Raw genomic sequence first — 27,071 nt, 5'->3', positions numbered from 1 at the left:
TCACTACTCAAGGCTCTTTTACCCTCTCTTGTGAACTAGCCCCAGTGTGTGCTGAAGGTCATATTCTGATGAGGTCAACAGAACCACATCATCTGCAAAGAGCAGAAAAACAACAAGTAACAATTAGCTCTAATTTACTTAATATCAAGTATTTTTGTTGTTACATATAAGCATGAAATATGACAGACTTACACTGTTGTCAACTCTTCACAACGATAAAAACAAAGCATCAAACTCACATCTGGTTTTTCCTGCAGTATGGAAGCCTGGGTTTACTCTATCAGAAAGATAAAGGCACTGAAAGGAAAGTGAAAAAACAAGTAAAGCAAAAGATAACAGTGAAGTTGGAAGGACTGCAGCCTCAGACCACTGGAGTGTAAAAAAATAAAAAATCTCCTTGTTTGTTATCAGAAAAGTTGAGAATGGAAATGGTGGCAGGAGGGATGACAGGAGTGAAAACAGCAGATGGCAGAGAAGAAGGACAGAAAGGCAGGATTACAAAAACAGAACGTTTTTTCTGGTTTTTATTTAGATTTTCCTTCAGTTGCACCAAATCACTTCCCATGCTCTCCTTATTGTTATTCTTTGTTTGTCTGTTTGTTGATTCGCAGGTTGTCTCAAAAACTGGACACATTTCAATGATATCTGGTAGAAATATATAAGACTATGGGCCAAAGAAAAAGTGATTAATTTTTGGGGGAGATCCAGGATTGTTTTGGAAATTAGGGCATTTTCTGAATGTTTATTTCCTCCCAAACTACTGGTCTTACTTGAATTAAAAAAACATTTTCTGTCATTAAAGCAACATAGCATAATGTGCAGGCTTGGCAGGGATATGCACTCGGAGGACTTTTTAATCGTTAGGTTGTTTGTTCTGTGAAATTTCTGTTTCAAAAACATCATTAGCAACAAAAAGTTTGAAGTTAAGTGTGGGTCAGACTGACTTTGAAATGTGTCCTTTTCCTATATTCATCTGAGAGTGCAGTTCGACCTTTGATGATTTTAATAGTAGTTTGTTTTTCTGTTTGTCACTGTTGCTGAAATCAAAGAGTAAACTTCAGTTAATAGACCAAAAGCATAAACAAGCATGCAGTATAGTCACTGTTAAGTTATTTACATCACATACATGTTAACTTTTTCTTATCTAATAAGAATATTCCCTGAAACGGTAATCAATTAATAGTAAAAAATTAAGGACGCTGCTGTCCATTAAAATCTTGTGCTTGGGCCGACAAAGCTTTTAGCTCAGTGCTAACATCAGCATGCTCACAATGACAAGGCTAACATGTAGTTGTTAAGCAGGTGTAATGTTTGCCACGTTCACCATAATAGTAAAGTAAAGTAGCATTAAGTTTTTCCTGCTACAGGCGAGGCAGCTATGTTTTCTCTCAAATTAAATGTCATTTTTTGATCATGATCATCAGTCTCTTCCTTCACGACTAGACTAATACACAATTTGAATTCGTAACATAATTGAAAGTGCGGTTGGCAAAACAATCAGATTTGAAAATCTAGGATATCGGAAAACTTTCAAAAAGTATGAAATTCAGATAGTGCCGTACTGTGACAGAGAAAGGGATGAAGAGAGAAATGAGAAAGTAGCTCACTCTAGAGTTTGTTCCTGTATGAGATATTATGCAATAGTCCATATTGAAGATAATAGTCGGATAACAAAGTGCAGTAATGATATGATATATGAAATCCGCAGCAGGAAACTAATATCCAGCTGTTATCGCCTGCCAAGTTGTAGAGGAGAAATGAAGGAGAAACTTTATATTAAAAGACCCTGTGGCGCTTTGTGTCTATCTCACTTCATATTCCGAGTGAAATCTGCTCAATAATGCAACTTTGACTTCTGCTTATTAAAGAGATGCTTCTCTCTGCTTCCTTTCTTTTTCACTGTGGCAACTCACTAAAAACAAGATTTAAATGTGATGAAATAAACTCAGGACTTGTTGCGAGAGTATGGCCAATAACAGGTGCTAGCAAACTGTTCCCCGTTTTGCATTTTAAGCAGTTACAGAGCAAAATTAACATTTGGAGTTGTCCACCTGTTGTCCAATATTCATTTTCCTTATGGCTTTGGTACACCCCATTTCTATCAATGAAGCTAGGCTAAATAACAACTCTGTATAATGCAATGCAGATCAATAGCACCACAATCTGTAGCCTCTAAAATGATCATAAAGTTGAATCAATAACTCTCTCAAATGTTTTGAACAAAAACACAATTGTCATTAATGTAGGATTTATTACAGAACTGTTATATTAGACTGCATTGGTTTTAGCTAGGAGTACCTAATTAACTGGCAATTGCATGTTCTTAAATCAATATTTTTATATTAACGATGGATTAAATGGCTATGTATAACATGAAAGGGGTCGCTCAAAGTTATAAATCCACAGATAAATATTAACCAACTACACCTCTAAAGAGCTTCAAGCTCTTCATCTTCTAGCTCATTGTTTTTGGTTTTACGGCGTGCAACTTTAATGTTAAGGTTTGCTGCTCTCATAACTTTGTTTCCAGCTGTTTTCAGTGATAAAGCTCTAAAAGAAACCACTGTACACTACCTGCTCAGCACCCTACGGCAGACAGGCACAGTTAGAGACTAACTGGCGATACAGGAGCTTTTATCATCTAAAGAGCCAGATATTTCCTTCAGGAGTTGGTGAAGACCCAAAACAGAGCTAAAAGAGAGTGAATATTGGACTTCAAATGGACACAAACAAGACTCCAAATGAATCAATCAAATAACTGCTGCTTCTGCTGCCCCCAAATGGCCCAACAAAAATTCAATTATTGAAGGTCTAAATATTTAAAACCCCATCCGTCTCAACCGGAGGGAGATAGACAAAAGAAAACAAGTGTAGTTCAATGAAGGATCAGTAGAAATCAACTCCATAAAAAGGTAAGTAAATGAATATCTACCTAAAGGTTACATATCTAAAATATTGAAGGCTTTCTGAGGTTTTTACCCATCCTGTCATGAATTCAGTCAGATGTCCTCCTCTACATTGATGCTGTACTGAATCTTTCCATCATTGTGTGTGGTGTTTTCCACCCACAGGACGGCCACACTGTGTTTTGTTTATTGCAGCTCTCTCTGTATAACCTCTAAGACTCTGCAGTGCCAAAAATCCCACGTTGGTTCATATTTAATTCATATTTTATATGGATGCATGTTTTTCTGTCCGCCTCTCTCAGGGGTCTGCAGCTCCTACACAGCGGTCAGTGTGCAGCTTTCTCTCTCCTCCCAGTCACTTGTCACCTTCCTCTCCTTAATTCGGCTTTTCATGTCGGGGACCCCCCTCTCCTGTTTTCTCCTGGAGCAGAGGTCTTCAAAGACAAACCTACACTGACCCTCTCCTCCTCTGTTCTCCCTAGCTCCCAGCTCATCTTCCTCTCTCCTTTTTAACTTTCCGACAAATGAAAGGTCTTCACTGACCTCCCTCTTTTCCCTTCTCTCCCTCTCTAACCTTCTGAAATTCTGCAAACTATCTAACCGGCATCTCCCTGGGAGTTTGTGTGTGTGTCTATATTTACACACAGAAAAGACCAAGTCAATTGAAGGACCAATTTTCTTTACTGCAATGAAGTGCTCGGAGAGAAAAATTGCAGATTTAATCTCACAAACAGCAGAATGTCTAGAGAGTAGGGAAAGCAGAGAAAGAACTTGAAGTAAGTCATCAAAGGGCCAAAGGTAGCTCAACAAGTAGCTCCGTAATGATTTATCAAGATGATAATCAGCTGTTAAAATTGTTGAATTTGTCTGTAAATTAAAATATTTCACAGTCAAAGGGATGTTCATCTGTCTTGTTTTGTAAAGCCAACAGTCCAAACTCCAAACATTAAAGAATATATCAAACCAGAGGAAAAGCAGAAGATATTTGCATATAAGAAGCTGTAACAGCAAATACAAGTGAAAAGTGGGGAACATTAATGTCTGAAGAGAAAATTTGATGGCAATCCTTCCAATAGTTGTGGAGATATTTAAGTCTAGACCAAAGTAACAGATCAACTGACTGAAATTGCCACATTTAGAGCCTTAGAGCACAGGCAAAGATTTGTTTGGGAGGAAACCATGTCTACGTTTGTTGAAGTAAGGTATCAAAAAAAATCATTCTGCTATTAGGATCAAGACTCAAGACAAAAGTATAGATGTCAAACATTCAGTCAAATCTGAAAACATTCATCCTGAATAAATTTCTAGCAGAAATTATAGAAAAAAGATTCTTCAGAACTTGCCTAAGAATCATCCTGTTAAGTTTTATTCAGTATCGAAGTCCTCCAGTGATGGTCTGTATATATTCATGGGTACCATGCAAACAGGAACTGCTAATAAATTCAACATATTTTTAATGGGTTTAGTAGCAAATTGTGCCACGATTCAAAGTAGGTGCCAGACATTACTCAGTGTCCCATCAAAATGGTTCTTATATTCCTGGAACACTTACACTCTCCTCCATCCATTCATATACAGATATCACTGTTAAAAACCTGGGGACATTTTAAAAAAGACTCCTAAAACAATCCTTTTCATAAAAACTAACTGTAAAAAAACTCAAACTCAAAAATCCAAATAGATGGCACTTCTGAGTAACCTCATGTAAGAGATGTACTGTAGGCACTCAGCTAGAACTGATATGTTCCTTTTTAAAAAGAGCTCTGGCAGTCAAATTCATGTTTTGTTTTTTGTTTTGAAATGGCTCATAACCATAAGCATGTCTACAGAGAAAGACCCTGCCTTGATCTACATAATTAACAATCATGATAGCTCATAAAGACATAGTACAATGTGCAACAAAGTAAAACATGAAATTGGAATAAAAGGCAGAGACATGATAAGCCTTCTTAACATACAGACACAGTCTGCTGCAGGAAATGAAAGTAAAAGGCCACCCAGGAAAGGAAATCGTGGGTGGTCAAAGTCAAAGACGGATCCCTGTGTGGGTATCTGTTGGGATAAAGCAATAAAAATAGTAATATGGACAATGACATTTTAAATAAGAAAACAGATGTGACAAAGAGAGACATGTGCTGGAAAGATCGGACTGCGACCACCGCCAAAAAACACAATCACTACCTCAATATGATTTGAGTTGGACAACTGCCAAATGCATACAAGAGTGAGTCATCAGCATACAAATTCATAAGCCTGAGAAATAATATTCTTTATGTATATTGTAAATAGAGCTGAAACAATAGTATATTACAATAGTGTATATATAGAGCTGAAACAATAGTATATTGATTGATTAGTAAATTAAGTAATCAAGAAAAAAATAAGTTATTCACAATTTTTCTAATCAATACATAATTTAAGTAATATATGAGCAAAAATGTTCTGGTTCCAGCTTCTCACATGTGAATATTTACAGTTTTTTTTTTTTTTGTCTTCTATGGCAAATGGTATATCTGTAATGTCTGAATTTGCTGAACAAAAGAAGCTGTTTTAACCAGTCAACTTGGACTTAATTGGTAGATCATTCAATAATAAAAAAAATGTATCATTAGTTCCAGCCCTAATTCTTAATAACAATGGTCCAAAAACACAACCTTGTGGTACCCCCTGAGTTATTAAAAGTTGTAGTTAAATGTATTTTTGCCACCTAAAACAATCAATGTACGCTTTATTAAGAATATTTTTCCCATTTTAAACTGAACTAAAATGGTGTTTCTTGTCCAGGAAATGTATGATACAATCACCACTACCAACATCACTTCTTCACCTGAATTGCAGAAAACGGGTGCACTGGCCACAGATCAGTTTTGGCACAAAAGGTTCATTTCTTAACAGCAGTATGAGTCAACAAATATTTTGTGTGTGTGTGTGTGTGTGTGTGTGTCACCTATTCATTTCCACAGTTCCTGAGTAGGCGTCTGTGCTTCCTCCAACGTCCTGCTCTAGTGTTGTTATCTAAACACAAACACACACACAGTGGGTATAATGGCCCCGGCCAAGGATAACAGGACAGTGCAGAGGCAAGTCCTAGTCATAACATCCCTACTGTACATACTGTGCTGGTAGCTTGTGTGTGTGTGTGTGTGTGTGTGTGTGTGTGTGTGTGTGTGTGTTAGATAACCCAGGATAACCTCATCTCACCTCTGTAACACACATACTGTCTGTTCTTCTAAACTTAATTCTGTGTCTCCCTTCCTCACCTTCTCGTCTTATCTGAACTCTCTCTCTCTCTCTCTCTCTCTCTCTCTCTCTCTCTCTCTCTCTCTCTCTCTCTCTCTCTCTCTCTCTCACTCTCACACACACACTCACTCTCTCTCTCTCTCTCTCTCTCTCTCTCTCTCTCTCTCTCTCTCTCTCGTTCCCACAGTGTGCAGTGGTGTAATCAGCGCTTCATATTGTAACAAGAGATTAGTGCTGCTCAGCTAAAAATCACAATCTGCCCTGTCAGATACCACAGCTAGCACAGGCTGTATGACACACACACACACACACACACACACACACACACACACACACACACACACACACACACACACACACACACACACACACGCACACTCACACTATAATATAGAAAAGTGCTACCTGCAGTGCCTGCGACAAACCTCTCTATAATTGGTGTCTTCTCTCATATTATCAGACTTTACAGCAGCTCTTTTATAATTACCGGGGCAGTCTAATAACTGCAGCGCTTCACTGTGAGGAGACATGATGATACTGCTCTAAATTCCCTGCACTCCTTGTGTCCCCTACAGCTAAACTGATATTGAACTGAAACAGACCTCGGAGGTCATCTAACCTGTTTGTTAGTGGGACCGGCTTAGCTTGACTCCACTTTGGCTTCACAGCAGGGCAGGGCTAGACTGGGATAACAATTCAGGCCAGGTACCTCACGTCAGCCCAGACCAATCTCCACACATCTTTTACTTTCAGTACCACACACAAACACTGCTTCACCAAAACATCAGGCAACCACTTTTTTAAAGAGTTAGTCAATTCCACTTCCATAATAAAGGCTACAGGAATACATATTCATATATATCTATACGTTTGTTTTGCACTTAATTTCTTCAGAGTTGTGAAAGGATTGTTTTTATCATGATGAAGATCTGGTAGTAATTGGAGTGACCTGCACCTGACAGAAAAGAGGTCGATACACATCTACTGTTTCCTACATCATGAAGTGTTGATGCCATTTATTTGTTTTTTAAAACATAGAATCAACTGAGGAAGGGCAGTTGTGATATGTTGTGCCCCTTGCTAGCATTGCTGCTGTCCATATTTTGTCCACACTGCTGGGTTAGGTGCTCTCCCTGCACAGACTGAACTGTGTGTTTGTGCACGTGTGTGACAGGCGAAGGGGCTGACGGTTTCGAGGGACTATAGCTTCCCCGTGTTGTTTTCGCTTTGATTTACCCATTTCATTGTGCATTCTCCCGATGGCCAGCCCGAGCCTGCAGCGGGGATAGCCGCACTGACCTGCTGTGTTGTGGTCTGCGTCCAGCCTGTGGCCACATCTTATGCTAAACTCATGGCTCAAAGCATGTGTGCTGTGACTAGATAGAAAGCTGTGTGCAGCTCTCGTAGGTTGTAACTGACTCCCAGAGGTTTAGTTTTACTCCTGAGTTCCCATTCTTACTTTTTAGATATCAGCCTTAATACTTTCACATACATAGTCAGCGCTTACAGTTGGCTTTCTCTGGTAAGATTTTAAATGCCATGCAAGCAAGAAACCTGGCAGGGGCCGGGCAGCTAGATTTCTCCTGGAGAACTGTTTATTTTGGCAAAAAGATGTTGGCGTTAAGTGTGTTTACATGAAGACCAGGATCCTAGTTATGAGTTTAGGTGAAATTTGATAACAGTAGCCATGTTATTACAGTTTAAAATAGTGTTTTGCATATTGTTCCTTTGCTTGCAGAATGATGTGCAGAGTTTGATCTCGCATTTATCTGCTGAGGAGATCTGTCTGCTGACAGACGTAAGGCGTCAGGCGACAATAGCTGGTTTTACCCCGCGTTGTGAATCATAGTGGACGGCAACCGACGCCTAACAGACTCCTAAAGCCAGTCTCTAGCACCTCCTTCCTGATGACATCACGCAGGTTGTGAAACACAGGACGCTGTGATTGGTCGGGGGACGAACGTCGCGTCTCTCAGTCGAGTTATAGGTTAAGAATTTATGATTTTCTTCCTAGAAAACACAACACAAAGTTCGGAAGTGACACCGTTTCCCCTGACTGAGTGACAGACTGGAGTGACTGGTTTTGTGTGTGTGTGTGTGTGTGTGTGTGTGTGTGTGTGTGTGTGTGTGTGTGTGTGTGTGTGTGTGTGTGTGTGTGTGTGTGTTTGCCTGAAGTGAATGAATGCTCTGGCTGTTGTTCTGAGTCAGTGTAATTGTTTCCCTCCTAGCTGTTTATATATAACACACATTCCCTATTAACACACACACACTCACACACCCTCAGGGTGGAGAGAGAGAGGGAGAGAGAGAGGTGTAAACTAAAGGTCTCTCTATCGCTCTTCAGCAGCTGGCTGTCACTGGCTGATACTACAACAACCAGTATTGCTGCTTTACACACGGAAACAATACTGATGCACACACACACACACAAACAAAGCAATACACACACAAACAACACATACACACTACATAACCACCTCAAGGCTGCTTTACCATTTTGTGTGCTTGTTTTTTGGCTAAGAGGCTAATGGAAGTTTTGTCAAATTTTAAACGCACACACTCTTTCTCTCTGTTGCTTTCGCTACAAACATGGAGAACACTTTGTTACAAGGCCGACAAAATTGTTTTCACACACACACACACACACACACACACACACACACACACACATATATATTCACAGAGAAAGAGAGAAAGCATGGCAGAGTACCATTTAGCTGGTAATAGCCTCAGAATTCACACTGCATATTAATAATGCGGATTTCCCCGCTAACACCCTTGTACAATGAATTGGGTCAGACACACTCTTCTATTCTGTGTGTGTGTGTGTGTGTGTGTGTGTGTGTGTGTGTGTGTGTGTGTGTGTGTGTGTGTGTGTGTGTGTGTGTGTGTGTGTGTGTGTGTGTGTGTGTGTGTGTGTGTGTGTTGATGTGTTTGTGCATGCTTCTACTTACTATACAGGTGTGTGTGCGAGAGAGTGTTAGTGTGTAACTTTTAATACCCACTAATCCTCTCAGTTTCCTCGGCTCTAAACCAGGGTCACACCTTTTCCCTCTGTGTGTGTGTGTGTGTGTGTGTGTGTGTGTGTGTGTTTCCCTTTCTACTTTCAGTTCCTGTTGCTCAGCCAACTCTCCATTGACCCCAATAGTTTTAACAAACACACTCGTCCTATTGTGTAGATATCAAAGCTTTGCTGGTTTCCCTCAGTGCAAAGGCCTGCCTTGTGCGTGTGTGTGTGTGTGTGTTATACCTGGGTTTATTCCTGCTGTCTTCCAAGGAATCTACAAAAATTTCCAATGTGATTGTGCCAGAAAGTTCAAGTATGAACTTTTCCAGACTTTTCCAGGCAGCTCATTTGGGTTTAAGGGATTTACTCAAGGACACCTCACGAGGAAGGAGCCAGCGCCGCCTTTCACTTTCCCCACCCAAATTCATCCTGCCCGTGCAGGGGATTGAACGTATTACTTATAATAACAATAATAATAAAGTTTATTTATACGTCACTTTTCAAAACAAAGCTACAAAGTTCCTCACATGGCCTGGATTAAGAATATTTTAAATAAAACAATTTAAATCATATAGAAGTGACAATGAAACAGATAAAACATATTGTTAATGAACTGCCCTGGGGCAAATAAATGTAACAATTAAAATGACACAAAATTAAAAGAATAAAATACCAACCGCTAATATATGATAAAAGCAATATTAAATAATAATACTTATGACTTTATATTAACTGTAAGGGAGACTAGTGAACAGCAGTAAGAGCTGTAACGCCGAGGTGTTGATTCTCAGTGACACTGGTAATAATATCAAACCTTTCACATTACAGCATCATTTGATTCCATGTTAATATCAAAAGCATTTACTTAATGAAGCTTTAAATGGGCAAAGTTGTCTGGGGAGGAGGACTCAAATTATTGTAATGAGTGCTGGATCTCACTTCAGTCTGCCTGTAGCTCTGTGTAAAAAGAATAAAGGCTGTCTTTCCAGGCTAGTTTTGATTAGGGCTTAGTTTGTGGTGTATCCCAGAATGCACCCGTCAGTACTTTAATGCAGCGACTTAGCGACAGCATGATCTGCCTCTTTCTCTGACTCTTCATTTCTTCTCCTTTTATCTCTCACTAGCTCATAAATACACATTGGTATGCAAGCTGTTCTTCACCTCTTTGTTGGTGTCCTCGCACCGTCTCTTCCTCACTTTCTGTGTACACACTCGGTTCTCGCACGCACTAAACAAGGTGCGTGATAGCCTTGAGGTAGACTCCGCGGTTTATTATGTACAGTTTGTAAGATGAAACACTGGAGGTTTTTCACGAGTCTCTCGTATATTGTCGGCGAAGCATCTCTACAGTGTTTCTCTTCATCTCAGCTTGAGCTCAGCAACACGGACAACAATGTCTCCAGTTAAATTAATCATATATTGACTTGTGTGAATGAGACAGCTTATGATAAATGACCTGGTTTTTATTTGTGTTATTGTAAACTCATCTATAATGAGAGCGTTTTACAGACTTCTAAGAAAGCTTTTAAGAATTAGCTTCACTAATCAATATTGTTTATATTGACAAAATAATATGAATGTTTCAGCTTGTTTTGTTTTTTTTGTTTAACAGCACACGACTTTATTGTTTTGGGTCACTCTCTCATCAGTGCTGTTTCCAGATGCAGCAGTGGCATAGCTCTGATAAAACTCAATGCACACACTTTGTAAGAGACTGGCTGGTGAACAAAGTGGAGCATTTAGCAGCTAAAGAGCCTGATATTTCCCTCAGGAGTTGGTAGACACCAAAACCAGAGTGAAAAGAGAATGAATATTGGACTAAAGTGACTTAAAGAGTGTCGATATGTTGTGTTTACAGCCTGTTTCCGATGCCTCAAGTGGCCAAAAACTTGCAGGTTTAAAGTGAAGGAAGAATCAGTTTTTTGCAGCATTTTTGCAACAGAACAAAAAATACTTGAGATTTTGTCACTCAATATTTTCATATACATTTTAGCATATTGATATTAAAGCCCCTGCACAGAATTCATTCATTCATTTCATGTTGATTCTAGTGAACAAAAGTGGTAGTGTTTCTACTACCTCATTTAATTGATTTCAATGACAGGCAATAAGAATAACTATATCGAAATAGCCAATCTAATTGATGGTCTTGCTTATGTAGGTCATATAGAGGCAGTAGTATCAAATTTAGACCAGTTAAAAACTCCTTGTATTACCTTTACATAATTTTGACATATAGTAATATTAATTTGGTCCATATTGCTCATTAAAACTGAACATTTTAGCCTGATAGTGGCACTAAAACAAAGGCCAGGAGGTCACCAAAATCATCACCACGCTAATACCAAATTTTAACAGCAGTCTGGCTGGTTGTTTTTTTAAGTCTAGACTTAAAACTTCTGTATGAAACCAGCTGTTATGTCAGGCAGACTTGACCGGGTTTTGTTGGGTAAAGTGGTCACCCAGTAGTAATGCGGTGCATCCCAGCAGGCTGTGTGTTGTGTGTGTCGATAAGGCAGTTTGTATGGATGGATAGCCAAGCAGTAGAAAAGTAGAACAGCACTATTCTGGCTGGTACATTCAGGCCTGAGCTGCCGTGGAGCTCCACAACCTCTCTGCCAAGTGCTTCTGCAGTCAGTAACACTCAACCAGCTGTGCACTGAGTGGACTGACCATCAGGAGCATCTGCTTCACACTGAACTACATTCCCTGCTCCATAATTCATCTGCTGTTTGTTGTTGTTGTTGTTCAGTCTGTCTGCACCACTTCCTCTCCATTTTTTTACTTCATAATTAAAAAGTGCATTTAATGGGCGAAGTTGAAGTCATTCTCCACCCATAATCTGTGTTTGTTAGGTGGCTGTGAGAAGTTTGAAGCCTCCCAATTAGCCAGCAGATGTGGTCTGATTGAATTCACGTCTGTTTGTTGACTTTAAGTGAAACAAGTTTTCGTGGCAGACAATAATTTCCCTGAAAATTCTTGCAGCACAGTCCTCCCCTCCGCTGTCATCTTCAGCCTTCCTCACTTTAAAAACGGAGCTAGAAAAAGAAGAGGTGATTTGAATCCGGAGAGACGCGTCAGTTCAGCCAAAAACTCCCTGAGTACAAACTGTAACGAGAATGAGACATAAACAAATGTAAATGTGACGTCTTTTCTTGTAACTCGACGTGACGCCTCTGTCAGTCCGTGTAGGTGTTGGATATGGATTACAGCCTAAAATAGATATGAACAGTCACCCAGAAGAAATTTGATGTGATCAGCTGTTGGGAATGGAGCATAAAGGCTGCAGTGTGCTGGGAAAGCTGCTTTGAAAAGGCTCACAGTGTTTTTTTACAGGCTACAATTCAGGAGAAGTTGAACCAAAGCGATGCTTCCCTCGACGGAAATTCAAGTTGTAACCTTACTGGAAAAATAGCAATACAGATAACAACAGCATGTTTTACTAGATTCAAGATGCCTTTGTTGTTACATCTCATTATTCGAGTATGAGTGTAAAATCTGTAGGTTTTGTCACCACAACATTGCAGCAACAACAATAAAAAGAAGATTAAAAAGCAGAAAACTAACTCCAGTGTCTGCTATACAATATGCAGTAAAACATCATCACTGTATTTTATTAGAATATTAAAGTTTCCCATAAAAAGACCAGGCTCAGGGAGTAACACAGTTACCTAATCAGGTTTAAAAAGAAAAGGTAACTGTGATACCTGACAGATTACAGTTACAGGAAGAGAACGTTTAGTAAAAAGGAGGATTTGCAGGATTAATGATATACTCCCATTCACATGTGCAGTGCGTACACATTACGACACTTCACAAGTCTCTGATCTCCAGTAAAACTGTAGTTAACCTTACAGTTACCAATTCATTATCACGGCCTGCAGTGGAAAAAAATGCTTTCACTGGGTGCACATTTTTTTCTTTAAACCAGAAAATGAAACAACATCCCGGTACAGTGCAAGTACTGCCTATAGGCTACTGCCTGAATGTGCTTAATGAAAAATGTTTCTTTAAAAACACACTGAGCAAAGGACGTGTTATTGATGCTAAAAATCTTGTTTTTTTTCTCAGGTTACATTGTTCTGTTGACCTATAGAATACGTAAACGTCATCTTATTAATATTTCTTCTCTCTCGTCTTTTTCTGTATATTAGTTGATTGAGGTAATCCAAAAGTAACAAGTTACAGTAGCTAGTTGTGACACTCTGTAACAGGTCATTAGTAATTGTAAATCGGATTACATTTTTAAAGTAACCCTCCCAACCCTGCATCCAAGGAATCGATCCTACTAACCCAGAGCTCCAAAATCTATTGAAAACACATCAGTGAGCCGCGTTGTCTCACACTTTCACATTGGGCACATTAAAGTGGCATCTAGAGGTGTAGTTGCAGATCGCAGACCGCTTCCAGACGGGAAGAATAGACGACTGGGGCTGTGAAACACGTGAATGCCCTTATCCAGTGTGTGGTTTGTCCCTTCTGGGCTACTGTACAAAGATCACAGTTCAACATGGAAGACAAAAACACAACAATTCTTATATTCAGGTGATTATACACTAATGAAAACATACCTGTGAATATTATATTTAATTCCTACCAATAGATGGTTCTAACGGTTACTGACTGGGCCTTTTTAAATGGGTCTGGAGTTTAATTCCAGGTAGCATTAAGAAGTCTTAAGTTACTCACATCTGCTGATAGCCTGACATTTACCGCACACACACGCACACACACGCACACACACTGCAGGGGTCCTTTAAATACTGATAAGAGAGCGAGGTCGAGCATTGTGCATAAGAAGGTCGCTTGTCCAACAGGTCAAAATCCTTCGAAACTCAGAGAAACCATTGTTGTGTCCAGATTTTTGTGTGTGTGTGTGTGTGTGTGTGTGTGTGTGTGTGTGTGTGTGTGTGTGTGTGTGTGTGTGTGTGTGTGTGTGTGTGTGTGTGTGTGTGTGTTGGCTTCCAGCAGCTTGCAGCCTGGAAAGGGAGAGTTATCTGTGCTTTAATCAGCCCAGAACAGAGGGAGAAGGAGGGAAAGCTCTCTCTCTCTTTCTCTTTCTTTGGGTTTGTAATAAGGCTTCTTGCTCTAAATCCTTTAATCTGAGCAGGAATGAAGGCTATATCTCTGTCTTCTGGCTGCAAAGAACAATCTCTCCGTCTCTCTTTCTGTCTTTTTCTCTCCCTCTCCCTCGCACACACACACACACACACACACACACACACACACACACCGAACCACGGCTGAAACAGAGCCTGCCTTGTTAATTGAGAGCTGGTAGAGCTGCCTCTCCTCGGTCTTGCTCTGTCTTTCTGTTTGTGTGTATATGTAAAGGTTAGCAGGAGCGGAAGTTCAAAGGACTGAAAAGTTAGGAAAACTCCTTTTTTAAAAAAAACTTTTCAGAATGCAAGTCGAAGATAGAATAAAAAAGGTTCAAACATTTGGACAGGACTCACATGCATGAGCAGAGATGCACACATTCGAACGCCGTCTGAGGTTTTGGCAGAGCTCCATGAGCGCAGGCGGTGCTAATTATTTTTTGATACGAGTTTAGAGAAACAAGCAGTTTTTAATAAAGTGCTTTTACATTCAGCTCTCACTCGATTCCTCCCTCTCGCTCTTCTATAGACGAGACAGAGGTTTGATTTCCAGTGTGTGAAGAGAGGCTGTAAATCTGCTGGATTCAAACACAAACACAGCAGCAGATACTGCCTGGTCACACGCTGTCGCCCACCTTCTCTTCGTCCTTCCTCTCAACTAATCAAAAACAGATGCATATGCAACGTGAATCGTGGAGCTATAAAAAGACAGTGACAAAGTTATTCCGACCGACACGTGACACTTTTTCACTTAACTTTATATCTGTTTTTTAATTTCTCCACATATATAAGCTGCCCTTCAGACTGCGGCTGATTAGTCTGATTAAAAGGTGATTTATAATCCAATTCTTCCAAATACCTCCTGGTTTTCTTAAGAAGATTATATCAAGTGATTTTAATTTCCATTCAGGAAGTTAGGCTATTAATACAATCTTTTCATCGCATGGCAATTATCAGCATGTTGTTTGATTTAACTCATAATGTGGTAACTTCGGGTAATGAGCACACTATCAGCCACCGGCAGCTTTAATACAAAAATATCTCTATCAGCCATCAGAAAGTCATATATTTCAAACCCGGTTTTAAATTATGAACGTGCACTGAAATAGCTGGATGTGCAGCATTAAAGGTCCTGTGTGTGGGATTTAGCGGCATCTAGTGGTGATGTTGCAGATTGCAACTAACTGAACACCACTCACGTCTGTATTTGATTATCTAGAGTGTTTAGTTTGTCCGTTCTGGCCTATAGAAGCATCTTTTTTCTATGATTTCTAACTGGATTTATGAACATTTATTTGCGATTGACATCAGAGATTATAAGATCCTCAAAATACTCACAGGAGCACCAAATGTGGATTCATCCGCCGCTGAAAATAGTCCCCTACAAATGCACTGTTTCTTCCTGTTTGCACAGTGTTAATGTGTTAGATCTTCAGGAGGGAAGTCGGACAGACACCAGCTACCGCATTGTTGCTTTTGGTCTTTTTCTGGGAGTTGTTCACAAGGAGAAACATTTATATCACATTACAATACCTGTATCCAGACAGCGGGGAGTCGTGTCAATCCCACTTAAACCAACAGGAAAGTTTTTTTGATCCACACCTCTTTACATTAAATGACAGAACACCTGCCAAGTTTTTGATCCGTGGTTGATCTTTTCATGTTCGGTTTGCCTTTTTTAAAAGAGCATCATCAGGATCTCGAGCCAGCAAAGTCTACAGAAAACATCAATCATGACATCTTAAGGACTTGAAAATGAGTTGCTGTGAGCTGTCAGTAGGCTCTGACAGTTACTCCCATGTGAGCTGAATGCGTCAAACAGAATGAGGTGTGCTGGAACAACTCTTTGGCACTGAACGACGTGAACATGCTTTAATTGCTTTGGCAGAAAATCCGACAGGGCAAAAGCAGTGTGTTTGTTTTTAAAGTTGCTGGGAACGCTGCTTAGGTGTGAGAGATAATTAAAGCAGGAGATGGGTCTGTTCTTATGCAAGGATACATACACAAGGACAGACGCGGACTCATCAGCGTGTGTCATTGTCAGGTTAATGGGAGGTGTACCAGGATAGAAAGTGGTTGTTAATCGCTCACTCCAACGCAGAGGACACAGCACGCTAAATTACATTTGCATAACACAGAATTAATCTGTGCGTGAGTTTACCGCCATGAAATGGGATCATGCTTTTTTCTCTCTTTGTCTCTCGTCGCTTTCTTTACTTCTGTCTTTACCTTAACAGAAAACTTTCCATGCATTGATGTAAAGTAATATTTATTTAAGAAGATTGATTCCCTTCCTTCCAGGCAGTCAGTGGATTTCAGTTCATTTCGGTGTGCTGTGAAAATAAATTTGCACTGACTTGAGACTTTAGATTGGTAATCCATCACAGTGAACTTCTCCTTGCGTTTATGTTTTTGCCAAATCGATGTTTTTGTGTTATATCACATTTTCAAAGCTCAAAAGACAAGACTTTGTTCATCAGCCAGCAATTAACAAGCTGTCTTTATACAAAAGAACTACACCCAGAAGACAAACTAAAAGCAACTTTGGATAAATAGGTTTTTAAATTCATTTTACAATAAAAATCTTAGTCAGCCATCTGGGAAATCTCGGATGTCTTAGTGTCATTGACGCCATCACAAAGTCCAAATTATGAAGTTAAATTAGCTTTTGGGGGGGTGAAACAGCAAATCAGACACAGCGACATGTAAAAACAGCAGTGACTCATCCATCCAAAGCTGCTGCTGTGCCATGTATGAAACTTCCTCATTACTGACCGTTACAAAGCGCAAAATCATCATAACATTATACAGCACTTAATTTGTTTATCATGCATTTATCATACAGCCTGTCAAATATATAACTAACTATGCAAAAACTTTTGCATGCAGAGCATCCGAGGCTAATCATTTTCCTAGGACGTCTGATTGTGTTGCCTTTCAGACTCATTTATTCTTCATTATGTCCTAAAAATAGCGCTGTGCTCCACTGTCCAGTTAGTATTTTAAACCCAATCGATTAGAGAAAAGTTTTCACTGAGCTATACGACAGGTATACAGGTCAGCTGATTAGCGATTTTATTCTCACTGGAACAAGTTGCCTTCAGGTTTTTAATAAATTATTAATATATATTTTTGGATTATTCACTTTACTCTTAAATTTCATTGCAAAATACCGGCTAAAAGAATTGCAACATGCATCGCAATTCCTTATAAAACGTTGACATGAAATCAGGCATTTTAGGCTGCAACAATCTCAAAAAACCTACTAAATCCTGGAGAGACTGCTTTACAATCAGGTCAATATTCATGTCCTTAGACCCTTTTATTTATGGAAGGAAAAATTCCCCTTTTGTCTCTTTTTAATTAGCCGGAATGTCTTGTAACGATAAATGTCCCTTCAGTGTAGGTGTAGGAGCTTAATCTGGTTCGATTTCATGCAATCGAACCGGATTAAGCTACTACACTGGACCGCACACTGACCCAAACCCAGTCCGCCCCCCTGGTTCCATCATTGTACCACAGTGCTGGACTGACCCACTAGCTCTACCATCTCTGCAGCCACTGCTAGCTTGGCTAAAACTGCAGTAGCCCTGCTTTGAATGGAGGGTGATTCCTGATGGCTCAAATGCTTTTTACAAAGTCAACTAATGAGGGACACACTCGCTATGCTGTTAATTTAAGCTTGTAAATGGTAACACGGGAGCTTTTGTAAACGTCTTTCCAGTAACACCAGTTGTCAGTTCTGTAGTTAACTGGTTAATGAGACGTGGTCGTTTATAAGTGGAGTTTCCTGTATTTACTACTCATTGTGTTGTTGGCCTGAGTGGCCTCACTGTCAGCCTCTCTGTGTGTCTCTCAGTCCTCTGACAGTCTGTCTTTGTCCTCACTTTTTTTCCCCGACACTGTTTCTGCTCGCTGTGTCACTGCCCTGCTGAGATGTTACCAAGTGGTACGATCCTCTCTCTGTGTGTGTGTGTGTGTGTGTGTGTGTGTGTGTGTGTGTGTGTGTGTGTGTGTGTGTGTGTGTGTGTGTGTGTGTGTGTGTGTGTGTGTGTGTGTGTGTGTGTGTGTGTGTGTGTGTAAAGCACTTAGTCTGCTTAATAACGGCCGACCTCTCAGACCTTCTGTCATACGACTAATCCTCTTCTCAAAGGTCGAGTTATTAGAGAGTCTTATTCTGTCATTGTGTAATATTGTGAGATTAATACAGAACAGGGTTAGTAGAGTACTTTGCATCCTCTCACGTTTATTCAACTCTTAATGTCGTTTAATTACTTCCTGGCGTCCTTGTCATCAGTCAGTCAGTCCGTCACTGCTCAGATTTTGATGAAATGTCCTTTAATTGACCTTTTATTTCCTTTAGTGGCTCAATTTTGATTCTTAATTTCATATTAAATTAAATTACAAGCATTTTTTTAAGTGATAGAAACTATCTAAGTGATAAAAATGTAATGTTGGAGTATTTAAAGAAATTAATAAACATCTGACTGCTTCTTTCTTGTAAAATGTGCCTATTGATGCTTTTGTTTAACATATATGATTTTAAAAAAAACTCAATATTTTGGGTGGTTTAGACTCTTCGTCGGATAAAACAACACTTTTAAATCTTAACTCTGGTTTTGGGAGATTGTAATGGTAATTTTTTACTTTTTCTCTATCATTTCATACATTTATACATTGTCTGATTGATCAATAATGAAAATAATCATTAGTTGCAGCCCTAAAATTTCTTTTTTGCAGTGTTGGTCACTTTCGTAGGACTAATTGGACTCGAACGTGTATTAGAGTTGAATTTTAAAATTTAATGTCCCCAAAGGGAAATTTGGCTCTGAGACAGCAGTACATAATATTAAATACAGGAGGAAAAAAATCTATTTAATTTGCATTTTCACTATTTTCTGATATTTTATAGACAAAATTCCTTATTGACAGTGAATTGCATGGATCTTTTGTAGATATATTATAGTTACCCAAATCAAGAATCTCCTCCTGGACTTGAAAACATCTTAAAACATTTTTAAAGTCTGGTTCCTCTTTGTTTGGCTCTACATTAGAGAGTGTGTAATGCCTTTGTGGACTCGGGGACTGTAGAAGAGATTGTGTGTGTTGGTAATAAATGAGGTATGGCGTCTGTGTGTGTGTCCTATCCTCTTCGGTCTTTTAGTTTTATGCTTACGTTGTCTCAGCCATGCTCTCCTTCAGGCTTCTTCATTACCACCAATAAGAAGTCAATTTCCCCCGGGCTCCGCCAATCATAGCACTCATATCCCCTCCAGGCCCAGCCAATCAGCTTCAATGTTCCTCTGGCCGATGTCATGAATGGCTAATGACGCCTGGTGGTGGGCATGAATGTAAATGAGACCACAGGAGAGCTTTTCTAACTCAGAGAAAATTTTTGTCATAAGAAACCTTTCTGCTGCTGGTGTCAAAGTTTGGAGCGAGAAAATGAAGAGGAACTGGAGAGAAAAGGCGAGGTGTCGTTGGATCAACAGCCCTTTCTCCGAGGAAGTGCGTTTATATACAACCAAATTGCAATAGCAAATAGGTTTTGAGGGAAATGTAATACAAACCAAATCACGTTTTCTATCAACATAATAAGGAAATATTGTAAATTAACGTACCTGGGAAGTCTCCAAAATAGGCAATCTTGCAATACTATCCACTCGTAGTGACTATAGCGGTATTTAAAAGTCAGCAGCGGCTGCAGACAAACAATTTTTGATTAACATTTAACCAAAATCACAATTTTTCCCAACCTTAACCAAAGTGCTTTTGTTGCAGGAGTGTGGACTCGAACCCTGTGGCAGACATGAATGTAGTGTTTCCAAAAAACTTTGTCTCTGAACATAATCCTGCAGGTATTACGTCGTCACCCCAACGTAATTATGAAAGCAGTTTAGTAATATACAAACTTAATTCCTTTTTTAGGAGACAGGGTTGTAGATCAAACCGTCTGCAATGTCTAAATGTCGAGCTCACGCTAGATTCACCACAGTTGGGAAGTTGTCATTGGATGAACCGTCTGTCGATCGCCGTCTATCGCAGACAAACTTCAACCAATCAGATCAACAAACCATATAACAAACTGTTACCAAAGCCCATCGGGAGAAAAGCGAGAACATCTTTTCCATCAAGAAAAAGCCTTGAGTGTCGTTCTTTGCTCTCCAGTTCTGATCTGACCCACACCCACATGAACTTTTCCATTGATTTTCGGCCTCTAAACTTCACCTTTCGCATTCTGTCTGAACACAACTTCAGACAATAAAACTACAAGCTTATGAGTAAACGCTTGGATTACAAACTGGAGGCATAGTTTGAAAGACGTGGACTTTGACAAGGCAGGTAGAGTCATATCTTGTTGCATTATGGGAAATGCGTTTTTTTGGACTTTAAACTGCGCTATGTAACACAGGATATCTCCGAATCCTTTGTGAGAGCATGCTGAACTGTTGTATGAAAAACATCCTGGCAATGTTTCAGTGGTACCTGATCAAAACTTTTGGACTGGATGTTAAAAATGTAATCATCAACTCAAACACTCAGACCTTAGTTTTTAATTCTAGGTATTTCGCTGCACAATCAGCAGCATTTTCTCCCAATTCTTCTCCTTTCTTTCTATCACTAGAAGCGTTCTCTGAGCTCTCCTCGCCACAAGAGGACCTCATTTATCCTATACTTTGTTGATTAGTGTCTTGCAGTAGGAGACACAGTGGTTTTTGAGTGCCTAGAGACACAGAATCCAAGTGAAAAATCTATTAAACCAAACTGCTTCTTTAAATTTCCAGGTTTTTCTTGTGCTGTGGTTAGGGCTGTGTCTGAAAGCTCCTGAAAACGCTATTAAATGTACCTTTTAGTAAAGATTATTTTGTCAGACTGTTTTAGTACCTTTTAAGTGAAAGTTTTTAGCAAGTGAAAACAATCATCCTTGATTATCTTTCCCTTATAAGTTTCCCACTGTTCATGCAGTTTTGGCAGTATCACACGATTTTAGAGTTTTCCTCCAGACTGGAAAAGATAACACATTTCATATTTTGTCTTTGGACTTGAAATATCTGGAAACCTTAATAAATGTTTCTTTGGGTAAAACAGTAGTGTCAGATCCAGACCCACATCTGTACAGGCAGGTTAACACACAGACAGAGAGACAGTCTGCCAGAGACGAGCAGACAGACAGAACCGTAGATGGAGTTTCAGATCTGGTTTGTCCCCGGGGATCTCGTGTGTCAGAAAAACCGGTTCTGTTTGAACTTGCTCCCGCGGGTTAAGATGTAAAGACAGACAGAGAAAGAAAAAGAAAAGGGTGAGCGACATGCAGGCAGAAGAAGAGAGAGAGAATGTGAATTACAAAGAGAGGTTAGAAAGAGAAAAGCTTAGAGAGGTTGGAGTCAGAGAGAAAATCAGTCAGGCTTTATTCCCCTGGCTGGAGCTTCGGCAGACATTCCTGGATTTAGTTTCACTCCAAACTTTTTAGCAGAGGGGTCAGTGCTCAAGACTTTGACAAAGTATGCACTGAGGATTTTAATGAGTCACAGTGCTGTTCTCTCTCGTGTGTGTGTGTGTGTGTGTGTGTGTGTGTGTGTGTGTGTGTGTGTGTGTGTGTGTGTGTGTGTGTGTGTGTGTGTGTGTGTGTGTGTGTGTGTGTGTGTGTGTGTGTGTGTGTGTGTTTAGGCTGGTCTCACATTTCCATCACAGCATTTGCATTTTATCCCCTTTGTTGGTAAAGGTTTCTACCAAATATGTCTTGCTGGTGGGTGCCAGTGTAATCTCACACACACAGACTCTGAGACAGTTGTAATACTATATGTAAGCAGACTTTCTAGTGAATGCTTTTCATTCCTAAAAACCGAGACATGCTGAACCCTAAATACATACAGATGAGTTAGAAATGGAAAAAAAATATGAATAAATGAGTGCTTGGATTTCTATACAGGTGTACTGCTTAAAACAATTAACCAGCACTGTAGTACTTGAGTTGTTTCAAACTGTCAGGGTTCCCACTCTTTTTAAGAAATCATTTTCCAGGACCCTTCCGGGACATTTTCCAGGAGTTTTCTTCACAATAGAGGACAGCACTTGCTCGCAAACATCATATAATTTACTCATAGGCCTAGTATTGACACATTTAACCTCCTTTTTTAGTGATTAAGGGTTCATGACCGATGGATGGTAAGCCAATTTCATCCTCTCACCTATTCACCTGTTAGAAGAAGAAGTAGAAAGTGTTTGTTGCACTTATAGTTACCATTTCTGTGTGTTTATCAACCAGAACAACAAGATTCTTTTGCTGGGCTTTTGTGAGAATACTGATACCAGCTTCGGACAAAATAGACTCAACACCGAACATGTCTCTACAAGTTCGTTCCAAGTCTGGTAAACCTGCTTTGAAGTGTCCTTGCGGGCAAGTTATCCTACGATCAGTCGAGTTTCAAACAAAATACGTAGGCAGTCTGAGGCTTAAATATCATATACATCATTTTCCAGGATAACATAGATTACTTCCAAGATAATTCCTGCGTGGGAACCCTGCTTGTCTTGGACTCGTTGGTATTTGCACTCAGACTTGGCCTTTGGTCTCGAGTCCAGCCATATATGTTTTTTTTTCTGAAGTAACTTCCCCCTTCAAAACAAAACCGTTGATGAAAAGCAGTAAAGCTTCACATTTAAGAAGCTGAAATGAGATAATGGTTGTTTTTTTGCTTGAGAGACTACCTATAATCGATATTTTTATATGAAAAAGGTTTCAAATTACTACATGTATGTGAAAGGAGGGAAATTATATCGGACTTTGCAGTTTTCCTTCGCTCAGTGCAGCGTTTTAGTGTCTTTCAGCTCAACACTACTGTATGGTTGAGGCACCAAACAACAAACTGACACAGTAAGCAACTAGATAGTGAACATAGTGGAGCATTTAGCAGCTAAAGAGACCAAAAACAGGACTAAAAGAGAGTGAATGTTGGACTTACACTCATCAGGTGGACACATTAACGATCATCTTGCTCCATCTCTTCTAGAATTTCAAATAGGCTAGCACATTTGCCATTTTATCTTTAGAGGTGTCGGTGTTGTGTTTGCAGCTTCTTTCCGCTGCCCCTAAGTAGCCCAAAAAATCTGTTAATGTAGGATTAAGTACAATAAGATTCTGTTGAAACTGCCTATCAATACCATACTTTATGCCAATCCTATAATCACCAGGCTTACATGAGATTTTAACGTTTTAACACGTTCAATCAGCAGATTATTGAACATGTTTTGGAGGCATATCCCCAGTCGCCCCGTTAGTCCTGCCGGTACAACTCATTTTGCAAAAGCTGTCCCAAATCCTCGAACCAAACAAAGATGGCAACTGGATGAGTAAGCAGTGTGAATCATTTCTAGTTGGTAAAGCAGCATCATTGGGGGAAAAAAACCCTCCGTATGCTGAAAAATATCATCCTATTGGCACAGAGGCTGCTGATCTTCTCAATACTGATAATAATGTAGTAGTAGTAGTAGTAGTAATACGTTCTAACATTATACCTCACTTTAACAATACACAGCCGTTCTCATCCTACACTAACCCTAAACAGGGATCTGCCAAAAAGTCCTCACCTTACATAGCTGAAGATCTTAAAGTCAAGCTGTTGCTCATAAGGATAGAAGAATAACGTACACACACACACACACACATACATATTTTACACCTTTGACACACAGTTTATTCCTGGTCTGACACCAGTCAGGCTTAAAGAACCAAAGCAGGAGGATGAAAGGGGAGAAAATAAGTCAGAGAGAAAAGAAAGGGGCAAGATGGCTGACAGAGAGCAGAGATGGATCCCGTGTGGAAACCAAAGATGATTTTCCTTTGATGTGGCAGATGCACACATCCATAACAGGCCCTCTGAGAGAGAAAGAGACAGACAAGGTGAATATACCTGCTGTCTTTATGCCCTTTTCTTTTTGACTGTGGTGTAGGAGGAAGAGAGAGATGAAATTTAATGAGACGAGGCCACATCACAGGGACACAGACACATGGGTCAACGTGCAGCTCAAAGCAAAGAGAAGGATGTGACCAGTTTAGTGGCAAACGAAACACTGAGGTGGTACAGACACATTTAACGAGCACATTTTAAATGCTTAGTGCAGAATTAAGCATTGGAACTGATGTTTATACATGTATATTAAACTCTTTGCTTCTCGTAGAACTTCTGCCCTTCATGGTAACGTTATACGTTTCTTATAGATCTAAATCAACTCATAAGGCAGTTTTCAATAAATGTCAGTTTCCTTCTATATTTACAGGAAGTTGGTGGCAAGTTGCTGTAATTTAAATTAACAATAAGCTGCTGTAACTGTACTATAATGCAATTTACTGTATATTGAACAATACTGTATTACTACTAAACAATATTTTTACTGTACTTTGTAATTTGGTCTATTTCTTCTGTATTTTATTATATTGTACTGTACTATAATATATTATTTATCAGTTAGTTATACTAATATTGATATTTTATCTTATTATTATTGCTATTATTACTAATATGTATTATATTATATTATATATAGATATAATCTTCAGTTACAGGTAATACTGTAATATAACTATACTTCAGAATAACATTACAAATCAAAAGGTAATCCAAATTTTTACTTTTAAAAATATATACTACTGTCAAAATACTACAAACTTTGGAATTCAAATATACTGAGATTGCTGAAGTGTAATGAAATAAGCATTTTAAACATTTAAACATTTTAGAATTAAAATGAATGGTTCAAAAATGGGAACTGTTCGTGCGGCTATCATAACATCCAATCAGCACACTGCCCAATATCTTTAACTGTTCATGAAGGAAGGAAATGTATCTATTGATATGGCCAAAGTAGAAAAGAGTTGGATCTAATCAGTGACCACAGAACAGAACAGACTGCAATTTTAGCTGCTTTTGACTGACTGTCTGATTGATCAGGGGAAATCCCTGGCCTACGCGTTACCATGGTTACCCCATGATTTGCATAAATACATATATATATGGCGGCTTATACAGATCGATTGTACGATGTTTTTGGTCTTTCTTTCAGATGTCTCTGCATTACAACCCAACTGAAAGTATAAACTGATTGATTGAAACGTGAAGAAAGAATATCCATGCTCAAACGATATTCCCATCCTTTTGGGAAACACAGAGGTTTCCCTGTCTGACTGTGTATTCAAACGTTTGCATGTGTGTTGGTAACACTTTCTAAAAACTCACTGCATTGCAGCCATTAAGACCACCTGACTCTCGATATCAGTGGATAGGTAATTTAGGCGAGCAGGTGGTTAGAGAGATAAGTCTTTTCACACTAATAAATCCCTTTGCAACGAAGCGAACTGAAGTGAATTCAATTTGGAGGGAGTAAAAGCGAAGGGGGGGAAGGGGGTGGGGGCCAGTCAATTGACCACCAATCAGAACTATCTGATAGCGGCTGTAAAAGCCAGTGATTGGCCAGTAAAACGCCTGATCACGAAACGCTTAAATAAATGAACACGATTGGCAACTATAAGCAGTTTTTGATTTATTGGACAGAAGGCAGAGACGATGACGCTGTAATGAAAACATTTTCTTTTATGATGCACAAATTTATGGGCGGGGGAGAGAGATGATCAGCTTACATTCAAGAATAAGCTGATAGTTGCATAACTAGTAAACAGCGTGAGATTAGAGCGGGGCGATGTTTGTGCAGAAAGACGTTATTACAGCGAGCGTGACGCTACCGCACAGCCTTGTTTTACAGCCACGGGCCGCAGCTATAATTAAACACACCCATCCAGACTAATGGAAGGAGAAACTCAGTATGTCAGACAACTAATTGCTACACTCTGTCTCTCTCTTTGCACACACACACACACACACACACACACACACACACACACTTCTTTTGTCTTTGCTAATCTAATCTGGCTCAGCAACTCTCACATTTTAGGCTGTTACCTCCACCTCCTCCTCCTCCTCCGCTGTCGTTTTCCTCCAGTAAAGGATGTTCTGGGTTTAATGAGAAGCTCCTCATTATTGCTTCTCGTTTCTCTTTGCTCTCAGCGTTCATTCTTTTCTCCTTGAGTTTCTGCTGCTGTCGGTGCCGAGCCACAATGTCAGAGCGTCGTTGAGATTCTGCTTTGTTTAGAGGACGAGCACTAACTGCCTTTGTCTCTGAAGTCAAGTTCAGTGGGTTTGTTGTCAGGACTGTTTGTCAGAAACTGTGTTCACAAAACAGTTTGGGGCCATAACTTACAGTATGATGTCTCCAAATGTTTGTTTTTTTGTCCAACCAACAGTCAAAAACTCAAATATATTCAATTTGTAATCAAGTAAAACAGAATAAAGCAACAAAGTTCAGCATGTCTGTCACTGATTTTCTACAGATGCACTAATCGATCAATCCAACTTATTGTTTGAACATTGACACAACTACATAATGTTTACTATATCAGAACTTTAAACAATAAGTCGGTCAATCATATTTTGGATCACCAGTTTTGATCAGTTAATCTGTTTTGTCTTTAATTATTGATGAACTTTAGTGTCCCAGAGAGAAATTGCTTCGCAGTGTGAGCAAAAGGTTTGACAATACAATATAAAAACAAATGCATAATCCACCCTGTGACAGCATGGGTATCAATATAAGAAACTTATGTTGGCATAGGAGCAAAAAAACAATACAGCAAAGACAACTTTTGGCTGTGAGAAATGAAAACAATAATTAAGAGTAATCAAAAATAACAATTATCTCGTTCTCTTCATCGTTTGAAATGTAAAAGTGTAAAAAAAACAACAACTAAAATGTCAACTTTTCTTTCCT

At 39.4% G+C, this 27,071-nt stretch overlaps 1 protein-coding gene across 2 annotated transcripts in view; it reads left to right on the top strand.

The window, feature by feature from the left end:
* LOC127358667 (plexin-B2) overlaps positions 1-27,071 on the top strand; it is a 180,719-nt gene that overhangs the window by 104,609 nt on the left and 49,039 nt on the right. The window lies entirely within an intron of this gene.

The sequence above is a fragment of the Dicentrarchus labrax genome, unplaced genomic scaffold, assembly GCF_905237075.1.
Source record: "Dicentrarchus labrax unplaced genomic scaffold, dlabrax2021, whole genome shotgun sequence".
Taxonomy (NCBI): domain Eukaryota; kingdom Metazoa; phylum Chordata; class Actinopteri; family Moronidae; genus Dicentrarchus; species Dicentrarchus labrax.
Note: the sequence above shows the minus strand (reverse complement) of the source record. Positions and strands in the feature narration are given on the sequence as shown.